Source organism: Hypanus sabinus, chromosome 9 (assembly GCF_030144855.1).
Source record: "Hypanus sabinus isolate sHypSab1 chromosome 9, sHypSab1.hap1, whole genome shotgun sequence".
Classification (NCBI taxonomy): domain Eukaryota; kingdom Metazoa; phylum Chordata; class Chondrichthyes; order Myliobatiformes; family Dasyatidae; genus Hypanus; species Hypanus sabinus.
Genome location: NC_082714.1, coordinates 162344551 through 162359854, shown reverse-complemented (window position 1 = coordinate 162359854; position 15304 = coordinate 162344551). Strand labels below are relative to the sequence as shown.

Genomic DNA, 15304 nt, shown 5'->3' with positions numbered 1-15304 from the left:
TTCCCCCATACACCTCAACCCCCATTTTCCCTATCCCCATACCCCTTCATCCCCTCTAGCCATCCCTCACCCCCCACTAACCTCCCCCATCATCCCATTCCCCCATTCCCATACAACCCCTGATCCTCCCCCATTCCCCCTACCCTCCTCCATCACCCCTACCCCCTCACCACTGCTATCTGCTCATTATCGCTGTCCCCCTCATCACCCCATATCTCCCCTCATCACCACTATATCCCCCCCTTATATTCCTTCATCCCACCCCTCAACCCCCATATCCTATTCCCCCTCACCCCATCCCCAACCCTCGTCCACCTCTCTCCTATCCCACCTCATCATTTTATCCCCTTCCCCCTTAGTCCACCTTTCCCCCACCTCCCCCTCTCATTCCTCCATCCCCCATAATCTCGTAATCCCCCCCTCCCACCCTCGGGCAGCTCTCCGACGCGGTGGCGCACGCAGGGACGGCGAGACGCAGCTCCTGGGCTCCATGGGTTGGGGGAGGAGGGATTCGCCCTCCCTCCCAGAGGTAACCTCGTCAAGCAGGGCTCCGGCACAGTCGGTAAGTGACTTTCTGTACATTGCATGGGTCATCTATAGCACTGAAGGGAGGGGGTGATGACGATGCATTCGCTCGTTCTCAGGCTAGCTGTAAAATGTAAATTGTGTGGGGTGGTGAGCGATGATAGAATCTCACCTGCTAAATAAACATTTAATAAATTTAAATGTTAAACCAACGAGGAGGGCTCGAAGTTGGTTAGGAGAAAGCAGTTTTATTGAGATGTGGAAACCAGGGTGAGGTGGGGTTGCAGGGTACTGAACGGAGGTCGGCCAGTGCTGAACCCTATACTGCAGTGTCTCTGCACCACTCCAGACGTATGTGTGTCAGCCTTTGCTGCTGAATCCTGCAGCTCGCTTCCAAGCTCCTCGTTTTGTGTCGCCGAGGCCCGGCACACGCAGCAACATCCCTGCATCCACCGCCGCTCCTCCGTGTCTCACTCTTTATTTCTATCTCTGTTTCTCTGTCGCTCTGATTCCCCCCGCCCCGTCCCGTCCCTCTGAATTTCTCTCTGCTTCTGTCCCTCTCTCTTTCACACACACACACTCCGTCTCTCTGGTTTTCTCTGTTTTTGGGAGCCTCTATTTGCTGTATTTACTGTTAGTTTGGTCTTGAAATGGTTATCTGAATTCTAATACTTCGCCTTGATGTTTCTGAATTGGCCGATTGTATAAATCCTTTGAGAAAATTTTCCAGTCACTAATCAAAATGCAGCTTGTGCGGAAATTGGCTGCTAAACATTTTCAGTGTTGTAATTGTGACTGCACTTGGGAGATGTTGCATTTACTGTGAAGCCCTTTGCTGGGTCCAGATGTTAGGACGCGCAAGTTTTCATCTGGCACCGTGTCTTTTTCCTCCTGGGAGATCCAGAATTTCACTACACATCGCCGTGCTATAAGATAAAAACCCAAACCCACCCGATTCAAGATTGACACATCCCCAAGGGCATGATGTTTTGCTTAACAAACTGACCCAAACCAGTAGTCGGGTCTCTTGGACAGTTGCCAGGCAATGAGATACGACGGCAGAAAGACGGAGAGTGTTGGAGGACTGGTCGCGGAACAGGCTCTCCCGTGAGCTGCACCGACCCCAAACCACCTACATTAACACTAGCCTAATCAGGATAGGCCGGTAGTGGCATCAACACTCGACTTCGAAACCGTCAGGCTCCTTGCTCGTTTTCCATCCGTGCTGGGTTGAGCGTCGAGCTCTAGCAACTGGGCCTAAAAAAAACAGATGCAACAGAAACAGCAAAAATGCCGCCCAATACGCCGAAAGGAACAACAACACGGCCATTTACAATGAATAATTAACCTACTAACCGGTACATCTTCGGGAAACTCATTGCGCTTCACGGGGAGAAGGCACAGACAGTGCCGGAATTGAACTGCAAACTCCAGAACGCCCTGAGCCGTAATAGTGTTGTGCTAACCGCTACGTTACCGTGGCTCCCGGGAGGCTAATACAAAATTTCGGCCTGAAACGTCGTCGTTACCTCCTCCCATAGATGCTGTCTGGCTTGTTGAGTTCTGCCAGCGTTTTGTGTTTTTACAACCAGGTTGAGATGTTTTGTTTCCCATTTACATCCGGGGACCAGCACTGGTTCACTGTGTTGCCTTAGATTCATCCTGAGAATAAAGTTCCCAATGAGAGGACCTCACTGGACAGTTTTGTAGTTGGTCAATCCTGGATTGAAAGGTTCATTAACCAACTTAATCTGTTGAACTCCGAGATAACTTTCAATTTTCTGAAAATTGAATCATTTCGCTCAAAGTTCAAAGTAAATTTATTATCAAACTATGTATACATCATCATATACTATCCTGAGATTCATTTTCTTGCAGCCATTCAGCTCTACACTCTAGGTACTTCTCTCTTTCTTAATGTTTCCAAACATTCTCAGGATTGGGAGTCATCTTTTATTGCTGTACACAAAATGTTGGAGGAGTTCAGCAGGTCAAGCAGCATCTACAGTATGGAAAGGAATAAAAAGTCAATGTTTTGGGCTCAGGCTCTTCATCAGGACTAGAAATGAAGGGAGAAGAAGCCAGAGTAAGGCTAGTGATTGGGGTTCAATTGCCCCCATTGTCTGGGAGGAACTGAGTGTTAAGGTAGTGTAGTGTTTAGCACAGCACTACTACAGCTTCGGTAATTGGAGTTCAGAGTCCAATCCCGGAGTCCTCTGTAAGGAGACTCTGTACATTCTCCGTACGGAATGTGTCGGTTTTCCCTGGATTATCCTGTTTCATCCCACAGTCCAAAGACATACCAGGTAGGTTAACTGATCATTGAAAATTGACCTGTGATTAGGTTACAGTTAAATCGGGGTTGCTGGGCTGTGCTTTCACATTGTATCTCTAAATATAAGTAAAATCTGTGAGGAGTTTATAAGTTATTCCCATGATTATGTGGGTTTTCTCCGAGTGCTCCATTTTCCTTCCACACTGGTATTTAATAGTTATTCTTGCATGTTCCCCCTTCCTTTCCAGCCCTGATGAAGGGTCAAGGCCTGAAGCCAAGACTGTTTATTCATTTCCATAGATGCTATCTGACCTGATGAGTTCTTCCAGCATTTTGTGTGTGTTACTCTGGATTTCCAGCATTTACAGAATCTCTTGTCTTTATCTTTTATTGTCCAATGGAGTCTGATATGTTCAATTGGCAATGACACATTTTTATTATTAATGAAGCCCACTGGATTGTTGGCCTAATTTTAAAAAGTTATCAAGCTATCTTGCCATAAATCACTTGATTGATATTTTATAAAGATCTTAATCTTAAAGGTCTTTATCTTATAAAGATAAAGATTGCTTTAAAGATTAGGTAGAAAGGATCATAAAGAAGTTTTTGGCACTTTGGCTTTCATAAATCAAAGTACTGTGTACAGAAAATGGGATGTTATGTTGAAATTGTATAAGACAATGGTGAGACCTAATTTGGAATATAGTGTGAAAGTAAGGTTGAAAAAGTACAGAAAACAATTACAAGGAGGTTGCCGGGTCTGGAGGACCAGAGTTATAAGGAAAGATTGAATAGGTTAGGACTTTATTCGTTGGAATGTAGAAGATTGAAAGGAGATTTGATAGAGGTATGCAAAATTATATTGATAAGGCAAATGCAAGTAGGGTTTTTTCACTGAGATTGGGTGGGACTTCAACTAAAGGTCTTGGGTTAAGGGTCAAAGGTGAAATGTTTAAGGGGAACATGAGGGGAAACTTCACTCAGAGGGTATGGTGTGGATGATGAAACAAGGAAGTAGTTTGGATAGGTACATGAATGAGAGTGTTATAGAGGGTTATGGTCTGGGTGTGGGTCGATGGGACTAGGGAGAAGTTTGGATAAGTACATGGATGGGAGGGGAATAGAGAGCTGTGGTCTGCAGGTCGATGGGACTAGGCTGTTTAAATGGTTCGGCATGGACTAGATGGGTCAAAGCACCTGTTTCAGTGCTGTAGTGTTCTGTGACTCTATGACTTAACTTATCGCATGTCCTTCAAAACGTAGAACAGTACAGCACAGGTACAGGTCCTTCAGCCAACAATGTTGGAATACAAATTCAACTTTCAGTGAAATGTGTCGTTTGCATCAACAGCAGGTGAAAAGATGTTCTGAGGTTGGCCTGCTAGCATCACCATGCTTCTGATGCCAACATAGAACACCCACAATTTGTTTACCTTAACTTGTACATCTTTGGAATGTGGGAGTGAACAGGAGCACCCAGAGGAAACCCGCACAGTCACAGGGAGAATGTACAGACTCCTTACAGACAGTGGGGTGATTTGAACCCGAGTTGCTAATGCTGTAAAGTGTTATGCTAATCACTACACTACTGTGCCTCCCATGCCACGCAGAATTGTCAGAGTGATCTTCCTCTTCTCCTTTTGAGCCATTTATTTTATTATTAATGAAGTCTACTGGATATTGTTAACCTTGTTTAAAAATATCTACAGAGCATTATTTTGGTCATAAATCACTTGATTGATATTTTAAGAATTTGTTTAAGTATCAATCGTCTGCAAATTATTCAAAAGGATTCTTTGTTGACTGATTCAGTTTTGCTCATGTTGCTCTGTCTAGCAGTTTAAGTTCCATTTCACTCTGCAAATTTTGCAAATTCTTGATAGACTTTGTTCCATGGAGTTTCTTCACTTGTTGGTCATGCCAGATGGTATTCCTATGGGTCTAAAGTCATTCATAAGCCAAGCTTAGATAGGAGGATAAAAGTAAAATGCTTTTTTCCCCCGCTGAGAAGACACTATAATGGAAATTTTTTTAAAATATTGAAATAATTTCAAGCTCCTGTGCAGTGATTTCAATTACATACACAAAATGCTGGAAGAACTCAGTAGGTCAGACAGCATCAATGTAGAGAAACGAACAGTCACTCTTTCAGGCCAAGACCCTTCTGCCCCTTTCCTTGCCAGTCCTGCCCTGAAATGTTGACTGTTTATGCCCCTCTGTAGATGTTGCCTGACTTGCTGAGTTCCTCCAGCATTTTGTATGTTTCCCAAGAGTTCCAGCATCTGCAGAATCTCTTGCGTTCATGATTTGAATTTACATTTTTGTTATTAATCTAGACAAATAGATAGGCAATTCAGTCAGCCACATACAGTAACCACAGGCCATTATCTTTACTGTACGACACATTCATAAATCACTTTTTGAAATGCAGCAGATGTGCATACATATCCTTTATTAATACTGCGTTATTTATTCATAAGTTTTCTATTTCACTGATTTTTTTTTAGAGCTCTCTTCTCTTTCTCCAAGTTCTCTTTTAGTTTTATGTTTTTATATTCTATATTTTTGCCCATTCTTTCTTGTTGCCATTTGTGCAATTTGTTGTTTCTTATGTGGGGGGGGGGGGGGGGCGGGATTTGATAGCCTTATCATTGCGTGATTTGGTTTTTTGTGTGTTTTCGTTTGAGCGGCTTCCATGGTTTTCTTTGTTTTGTGGCTGTCTGAAAAAGACGAATCTTAGAGTTGTATACAATATACATAATTTGATAATAGATGTACCTTGAACCTTGACTCTCTACCAGCAGCTGTAGGACAATACAATGGTTAGCATGATGCTGTTACAGCTTGGGGTGTTTCACAGTTAAATTCTGACACCACTCTGTAAAGAGCCTCTTTACATCCTCCCCAAGGAATGCATGGGTTTTCCCCAGGTGCTCCCACAGTCTAAAGATGTACCGGGGAGGTTAGTTACTGTAAGTTGTCCCATGATTAGGTTGGGTTAATTGGGGTTGTGGGGTTGCTGGGGCGGTCTGGCTTGAAGGACCGATGGGGCCTACTTCATGCTCTATCGCTAAAATAAAATAAAGCAAAGGTTTTTCTTCCCATTCCCATTTGGACATACTGTATCAGTCCATGGCCTCCTCTACTGCCATAGATGAAACTGCTCCCAGGTTGGAGGAGCAACAGCTCATATTTCATCTGGGTAGCCTCCAACTTGACAGCATGAGCGTTGATTCTCTAACTTCTGTCAATTTCTATCCTCTCCCTCCTTCCTTCATTTTCCATTCCTCATTGTGGTTCCCCTCTCACCCCCTCTCCTCTGCTCACCTGCCAGTACTTCCCTGCATCTCCCTCTGTTTCCTCTTCTTTCTTCCTTGGTACACTGTCCTCTCCTAATATATTCCACCTTCTTCAGCCCCCTTTACCTCTTCCACCTACCACCTCCCAGCTTCTCATTTCATCACCCACAGAGTCACAGGGAGAATGTACAGATTCTTTACAGTCAGTGGTGGGAATTGAACCCTGGTCTGACATTACACAAACCACTATGTTACCGTGCAGCAGTCCATTTCTATACATCCAATGCCGGATGTTGGACACAGTAAGGGCTGTGTGGTGTTGAGCAGAGCTGGTGTGCAGAATCTCTGGGTGTTACTAGTCGTCATCATTATGTGCTGTGTTGTATGAGTGGGTGATTATGGTCTTTCCATAACATGAGGAAATCTGCAGGATCTCAGCCCGAAATGTCGACAGTGCTTCTTCCTGTAGATTCTGCCTGCCTGCTGCATTCCACCAGCTTTTTGTGTGTGTTGCTTTCCATAAAATTGTTGTTCTTGACAAATTTTTCTGCAGAAGTGGTTTGCCATTGCCTTCCTTTGGGCAGTGTCTTTACAAGACAGGTGACTCCAGCCATTGTCAGTACTCTTCAGACATTGTCTGCCTGGTATCATTGGTTACATAACCAGGACTCCTGAACTAAATAAGTATTTTGCATCAGTCTTCACTGTGGAAGATACTAGCAGTATGATGGAAGTTTCAGGTGTCAGTGGTTATGAAGAGTGTGAAGTTATCATAACTAGAGAGAAGGTTCTTGGGAAATTGAAAGAGCTGTAAGTAGATATGTCACCTGGACCATGGTGTACATGCAGGGTTCTGAAAGAGGTGGCTGAAGTGACTGGAGAAGCATTTGTAATGAACTTACAAGAATCACTAGATTCTGGAATGATTCCAGAAGACTGGAAAATTGTAAATGTCACTCCACTCTTCAAGAAGGGGCATTGGCAGAAGAAAGGAAACTATAGGCCAGTTAGTTTGACCCCAGTGGTTAGGAAGGTGTTGGAGTCGATTGTTAAGGAAGAGGTCTTGGGGTACTTGGAGGCACATAATAAAATAAGCCATAGTCAGCAAAGTTTCCTCAAGAGAAAATCTTGCCTGACAAATCTGTCAGAATTCTTTGAAAAAATAACAAGCAGGATGGAAAAAGGAGAATTGGTTGATTTTCAGAAGGCCTTTGACAAGGTGCCACACGTGATGCTGCTTAAGCTATGAGACCATGGTATTACAGGAAAGATTCTAGCATGGATAAAGCAGTGGCTGATCGGCAGGAAGCAAAGAGTGGGAATAAAGAGAGCCTTTTCTGGCTGGCTGCCAGTGACTAGTGATGTTCCACAGGTGTCTGTATTGGGACCGATTCTTTTTATGTTATATGTCCATGATTTGGCTGGCTTTGTTGCAAAGTTTGCAGATGATAGGTAGAGGAGTAGGTAGTTTTGAGGAAGTAGAGAGGCTACAGAAGGACTTAGACAAATTGGGAGAAGAGCAAATAAGGGGCAGATGGAATACATTGTTGGGAAGTGTATGGTCATGCACTTTGGTAGAAGAAATGAAAGGGTTGACTATTCTCTGAATGGTGAGAAAATACAAAAATCTGAGGTGCAAAAGGACTTGTGTGTCCTTGTGCATGATTCCCTAAAGGTTAATTTGCAGGTCGAGTCTGTGGTGAGGAAGACTAATACAATGTTAGCATTCATTTCAAGAGGACTAGAATATAAAAGCATGGATGCAATGTTGAGTCTTTATAACACACTGGTGAGACCTCACTTGCAGTATTGTGAGCAGTTTTGGGCCCTTTATCTTAGAAAGGATGTGCTGAAACAGGAGAGGGTTAAAAGGAGGTTCACGAAAATGATTCCAGGATTGAAGATAGCATTTGATAGCTCTGGGTCTGTACTAACTAGATAGTTAATAGTTGATGGAGTAGATGTAGAGAGGATGTTTCCTATGATGGGAAAGTCTAAGAACATAGGACACAGCCACAGAGTAGAGGGCCATCTTTTTATATTGGAGATGAATAGTGAATATGCGGAATTCTCTGCCACAGGCAGCTTTGGAGGCCAAGCCTTTATGTATATTTAAGGCAGAGGTCGTTGGATTGCTTCATTGGTCGGGGCATGAATGGATATAAGTGGAAGGCAGGAGTTTGGGGTGAGAGGAAAATTGGATCAGCCATGATGAAATGTTGGAGCAGATTCGATGGGCCAAGTGGCTTAATTCTGCTCCTATGTCTTATAGTCTTTCTGTACCAGCTGCTCATATGACCATCCATCACCAGCTCCCATGGCGGACCCTAACTGGCGGACTATGCAAGTGCTACGCCTTGCCCAAGGGTGACCTGTAGGCTAGCGGAGGGAAGGAGTGAATGCCTTACACTTCCTTTTGTGGAGACGTATCTCTACCTTGCCACCTGGTTCATTGGTGTGCACCTAAAAACCACTTTACTTATGGATGGTATCAACAAGCAGCAGTGTGTAATTAGGAAGAACCACGAATAAAAAGCACTGTGGTGTTAAGGTGTCTCAAACTCAATGGGCTGAAGGGTCTCTAGGACATCACAGCTCCATGATAAAGTTTTAAGGGAGATGGCATTGCATACAGAGACAACTCAGCCATCTCCGCCATGGGCACTAGACTCCCCAGCATCCAGGACATCTTAAAAAGTGATGCATCAGCCAGGACATGCCCTCTTCTCATTGCTACCATCAAGGAGGAAGTACAGGGGTCTGAAGGCACACACTTAGCTATTCAGAAGCAGTTTCTTCCCCTGAATGGATATTGAACCCATGGACACTGCCTCACTACTTTTTTCCCCTCTTTTTGCACTACTATTTAGTTTATTTTCCATTTACATATATATACTGTAATTTTTAGCTTTTATTACTCTGCATTGCAAGGTACTGCTGCCACGAAACAACAAATTTCATGACATACTATATGCTGGTGATATTAAACCTGATTTTGATTCTACAGAGTCAGTAAAGTGAAATTAATAAAATAATTTTAATAGTTAAATTTAAATGTATTAAATCATTAATAAGAATCAGGTTTACTATCACTGTCGTTTACTGCTTTGTGGCATCAGTACACTGCAATACTTAAAATATACTATAAATTACAATACAAAATACATATTAAAAATTGCATGTTGTGCAAGAAGAGAGTAAGAACAGTGAGTTATTGTTCATAAAATAAGTGCATAAGTTGTAGGAACTGGTGCATAGAGGTCAGATGTGTCCTGTTTATGTCTCAGATTTAGTATTAGCCTCAGGAAGTATGTTATAAAAAAAGTGTGTTAGAAGGAAGCCATTTCTGCAGATATATTTTCAATTGCAATTAAATCAGCATGCTTGATTGGCTGCTGATAGAAAGTCTCAGCTTTGCTGTCTCTGTAATTAACTTTATTGGAAGACATTCTATGAGAACTCAAACAATTTAACTCTGTATTTCAAGGGAAATATCCTTTGGTATTAAACATTCTCCCATCACATTAAAACCAGTCAGTGTGGTGACCCTTTATCTTGTTGTATAATGGTGCATCAAAATGAGGAAGGGTATGATTTCCTTTAATGAGATCCTTGGGTTGCTTGTTGCGTAAGAAGGAACATTCTTACATTCAAGAGCTGGAATTAATACTGGTTTATTATTGTCACACATACTGAGATGCAGTGAAAAACCTGCCTTCCATAGTGTTCAGACAAATCAGACTATTACACGGTGTACTTCATCCACTCACCTTAAAATTATGCAGCCCCTCCCCCACCCCGTAATACCATTTCCACCCTGGGAAAAATTCTCAGGCTGTCCACTCGATCTATGCCTCTAATATATTTCTGTCGAGGCATTTCTGATTCTCCTTCCTCCTTCGCTCAACCTGTCCTCATAAGACATGTTCTGTAATCCAGGCAGCATCCTTCTAAATCTCCTCTGCACAATATCTATTACAATATCTGTAATGATTCCACACCATTCCTATAATGAGGTGATCAGAATGAACACAATACTCCAAGTGTGGTCTAACCAGAGTTTTATAGAGCCACAACATTACCTCTCAGCTCTTGGAAGTTGGCACTGCAACTTAGAGGGATGTATGGACATGGACTCCAAGATTTCTGTGTCCGTCCACAATCCTAAGATTCTTACCATTAACTATGTATTCTTTCTTCAAATTTGACCTTCCAAAGTGAATCATTTCACACTTTTCTGGATTCACCTCCATCTGCCACTTCTCAGACCAGCTCTGCATCCTGTCAATGTCCCATTATAAACTACGACAACTTTATACCATCCTCAGGTCCACCGACCCTCATGACATCTGCAGACTTACTAACCCAGCCTTCCACTTGATTGTCCAAGTCATTTATAAAAATCACAAAGAACTGTGTGTGTCCAGATTTTCAGCATCTGCAGAGTCTCTCGTGTTTGTGAGAACATGCCAGGCAGTGCGATGGTATCTGGAGTTCAGCAGGTTGATTGGTTGTGTTAAGTTATCCTGTGATTGTTGGTTGTCCGTTGTGTGCAACAGTGACAAGAGACCTGTGCGGGAGAGTTTTTGAAGTGGAAAAGGCATTGCACTCTCTCAACCTTGGAAGTCCGGGTCCAATTGTGTGAGTCATGATCACAAACTGGAGTCTTCCTTGGTTGCAGTGGATGACCATGACTTGTTCTGTGCCTTGTCATGCCATTCGCTCTCCATGAAGTACTTTCCTGGATGGATCTCATCTACCTGGTCTGCTGGAGCTGACTTCACATGCTAGCATAGGCATGTCCTTATCTCACCAGGGTATGAGACCTGCTAGCGATACTCACTCAGGTTAGCTACTGTCAGATGGAGCCACGTGAGACCTGAGTGTCCGGTGGGGCCCAAAGGTGAGTGAGCTGCCCTGGAATGGACATGACAAGCCCCTTCACCAGAGGTGCTGCTCCTCTCTGGGCAGCCGATATAACCCAATCCTGTGATCATGAGGCCTTCTGATGGTCGGGGTCAACCATGGATATTGTGTCCTAGTTATTAGGTATTGATATTGAAGTAGTAAAATGAATTCAACAGTGGCTGGATGGGAGATGTCAGAGAGTAGTGGTGGATAACTATTCGTCAGATTGGAGGCTGGTGTCTAGTGGTGTGCCTCAGGGATCTGTATTGGGTCCAATGTTGCTTGTCATATACATTAATGATTTGGATGATGGGGCAGTAAATTGGATTAGTAAGTATGCAGATGATACTAAGATAGGTGGTGTTGTGAATAATGAAGTAGGTTTTCAAAGTTTGCAAAGAGATTTAGGCCAGTTAGAAGAGTGGGCTGAAAGATGGCAGATGGAGTTTAATGCTGATAATTGTGAGGTGCTTCATTTTGGTAGGTCTAATCAAGATAGGACATACATGGTAAATGGTAGGGCATTGAAGAATACAGTAGAACAGAGTGATCTAGGAATAATGGTACATAGTTCGCTGAAGGTAGAATCTCATGTGGATAAGGTGGTGAAGAAAGCTTTTGGTACGCTGGTCTTTATAAATCTGAGCATTGAGTATAGGAGTTGGGATGTAATGTTAAAATTGTACAAAGCATTGGTGAGGCCAAATTTGGAGTATTGTGTACAGTTCTGGTCACCGAATTATAGGAAAGATGTCAGCAAAATAGAGAGAGTACAGAGGAGATTTAATAGAATGTTACCTGGGTTTCAGCACCTAAGTTACAGAGAAAGATTGAACAAGTTAGATCTTTATTCTTTGGAGTGTAGAAGGTTGAGGGGGGACTTAATAGAGGTATTTAAAATTATGAGGGGGATAGATAGAGTTGACGTGGATAGGCTTTTTCCATTGAGAGTAGGGGAGATTCAAACAAGAAGACATGAGTTGAGAGTTAAGGGATAAAAGTTTAGGGGTAACACGAGGGGAAACTTCTTTACTCAGAGAGTGGTAGCTGTGTGGAACGAGCTTCCAGTGGAAGTGGTAGAGGCAGGTTCAATGTTGTCATTTAAAAAGAAAAATTGGATAGGTATATGGACAGGAAAGGAATGGAGGGTTATGGGCTGAGTGCAGATCGGTGGGACTAGGTGAGAGTAAGCGTTTGGCACGAACTAGAAGGGCTGAGATGGCCTGTTTCTGTGTTGTAATTATTATTTGGTTATATATAGTTATACATGATTCTAAAACCATGGTAGTGCGATATGGAGAGCAAACTGGTGTCCGTGCAGCAGGCTCCCCCTCTCCATGCAGCTGAACGACTGGGACTGATACAGTTGGCACCAGCAGTGTTTCAGGAGTTGCCAGTCAGTGTTGATCTCAATGTAGGACTGTCTTAGGGACTTCAGCTATGGACTATTCCTTAGGGTTTACTCCCAGAGATTACATTGTGAGTGGGTATAGCCACAAGGCAGCAGAGGTTTGAGGTTAGAGTTTTCCTGTGATTAGGCTAGGGCTAGGCAGTTTGGCTCACTGGGCCGGAGGGGCCTGATTTGTACTAATCTCTAAATAAAGTGAATAAATAAACCACAAACAAGAGAAAATCTGCAGATGCTGGAAATCCAAGCAACACACACTGACTGTACCTTTTTCCATAGATGCTCCCTATGGAATTTTTTGCATTTTGTCTTAATAACCTGAGCTGTCATGCCAGTGGCTGACTGTAAACTCTCCTTCCTTCCATGGTTCAGGTGGAAAAATGTTGGTTTCATCTGCTGACACCACAGTTTCAGATTAGTCTGTGTGACACAATGTCTGTGTTCCATCAGCCTGCTCTCTACAGCCCACAACCTACAGACTGAGAAAAGCACACACCTCCTTCTTCAGGGTAAGGTCAGAAGCTCATCATTTCAGCTCTTCACTTCCATCTGTTATTGCCAGGACAGGATGAAAACAAATTTCAAATAAACAAAAAGTGGTGGAAAATCACAGCGGATTCTCAAAAGGGAGATAAAAAAACACACTCAGTGGCCACTTTATTAGGTACACCTTTATGTTAATGCAAATATCAACAATTCAACGCATAAAAGCATGCAGACATGGTCAAGAGGTTCAGTTGTCATTCAGACCAAACATCAGAATAGGGAAGAAATGTAATATAAGTGACTTTGACTATGAAATGATTATTGGTGTCAGAGGGGGTAGTTTGAATATCTCATAAACTGCTGATCGCCTGGGATTCTGAAGTTTGCAGAGAATGGTGTGAGAAGCAAAACCATCCAGTGAGCAGCAGTTCTGTGGGCAAAAATGCCTTGTTAATGAGAGAGGTCAGAGGAGAAAGGCCAGACTGGTTCAAGTTGACAGGAAGGCGACAGTAACTCAAATAACCACGTGTTATAACAGTGGTGTGCAGAAGAGCATCTCTGAATGCAGAACATGTCGAACTTTGAAGTAGATGGGGTACAGCAGAAGAATACGTCAGGTTCGACTGCTGTACCTAATAGGCAGGCCATTGAGTGTACTCAATGAGGCCATTTACTGTCACATATAAGAGAAGATCTGCAGATGCTGGAAATCCAATCAACACACAAAATGCTGGAGGAGCTCAGCAGGTCAGGCGGCATCGGGTTCTGATGAAGGGTCTCGGTCCTCAATGTCAATTGTACTCTTTTCCATAGATGCTGCCTGGCTGGCAGAAGTTCCTCCAGTATTTTGTGGGTGTTTTATGTATGTTACCATATGAGGTTAAGGTTAATCCATTCAACAAAAGTAGTTCTAACATAGTTTGTGCCACCCCAGACATTAGTGGGGGTGTTTGAGGCTCTGTGTGAACAAGAAGGTGTTTACTTTGACATCAAAGATTCTGCAGATGCTGGGAACCTTGAGCAACACACACAAAATACTAGAGGAACTCAGCATCTATGGAGGAGAGGAAAGAGTCAACAATTTTGGACCGAGACCCTTCATCAAGACTGAAAAGGAAGGAGAAGGAAGCCAGTATAAAAAGGTGGGGTTGGGGAAGGTGTACAGACTGGCAGGTGACAGAGGAGACCAGGTGAGGGGGAAGGTGGGTGGGTGGGGAAAGGGGGAATGAAGTGAGAATCTGGGAGCTGATGGGTGGAAATGGACAGAAGAAGGAATCTGATAAGAGAGGACAGTGGACCATAACAGCTATAATCTTATGTTTTTGAAAAGTTATTTTATTTAAGTATATTTTAAATATTATTACATTGTTATTAGCATTATTTTTATAGAGTTAATATAATTTTATAGTTTTAGAATGTTTTCAAAGTTTTTGAAATGTACTGAACTGTGATTCTGTCTAATCTTATTGACCTGCCCCTGAACCATTGCCCTCCTCAACCCTCCCATCCAGCTGACTGAGTTCTCAACTCCCTGCAGCTTTCAGTGTGCCATTAAAAACTTCTCTTAAATGTTGCAATCGAGTCTGCATCCACCACTTCTGCTGGCAGCTCATTCCACATTCGCACCAGCATTTGAGTGAAGAAGTTCCCCCTCATGTTCCTCTGAAATATTTCACCCTTAACCTATGACCTCTAGTCTCACCCAACCTCAGTGGAAAAACACTGCTTGCATTTACCCTATCTATACCCCTATATTTTGTATACCTCCATCAAATCTCGCAATCATTTACAATCAAGGGAATAAAATCCTAACCTATTCAACCTTTTCCAATAACTCAGGTCGTCAAGTCTTGGTAAATTTTCTTTGTAAATTTTTTCTGTACTCTTTCAGTCTTATTGATACATTGCCTCTAGGCAGATGACCAGATTTTCGCATAATACTCCCAAAATACTACAGACACTCAATGGACACCTTAATAGGTACAAGAGTGGAATCTGGTGTGGTTTTCTGCTGCTGTAGCCCAACTCCTTAAAGGTTCCACATGTCCTGCATTCAAAGATGCTCTTCTGCACACTACTGTTGTAATGTGTGGTTATTTGAGTTACTGTTTGAAGCTGTTTGGACACTCTCCTCTGACCCTTTTGTTAACACAATGTTTTCCCCACAGAAATGCCGCTCACTGGATGATTTTTATTTTTCGCACCATTCTCTGTAAACTCTAGAAACTGTTGTGCATAAAAATCCCAGGAGATCAACATTTTCTGAGATATTCAAACCACCCGATCTGGGACCAACAATCATTCCATAGTCAATGTTGCTTGGGTAACATTTCTTCCCAATTCTGATGTTTGGTGTGAACAACAACTGAATCTCCTGACGATGCCTGTATGCTTTTAAGCATT

General features: G+C 42.9%; 1 protein-coding gene across 5 annotated transcripts in view; it reads left to right on the top strand.

Moving 5' to 3' along the window:
- The first annotated feature begins 489 nt into the window (after positions 1 to 489).
- LOC132399988 (syntaphilin-like) overlaps positions 490 to 15304 on the top strand; it is a 62792-nt gene continuing 47977 nt past the window's right edge. For 2 of the 5 annotated variants that reach the window (XM_059981005.1, XM_059980998.1), the window contains exon 1: positions 2707 to 2831. The gene's annotated coding sequence lies outside the window, so the exon portion shown is untranslated. Of the gene's footprint in view, positions 563 to 1771; positions 1884 to 2706; positions 2832 to 12787; positions 12925 to 15304 lie in introns of those variants that run through there. The other 3 variants (XM_059981000.1, XM_059980999.1, XM_059981001.1) reach the window with 3 other exon arrangements.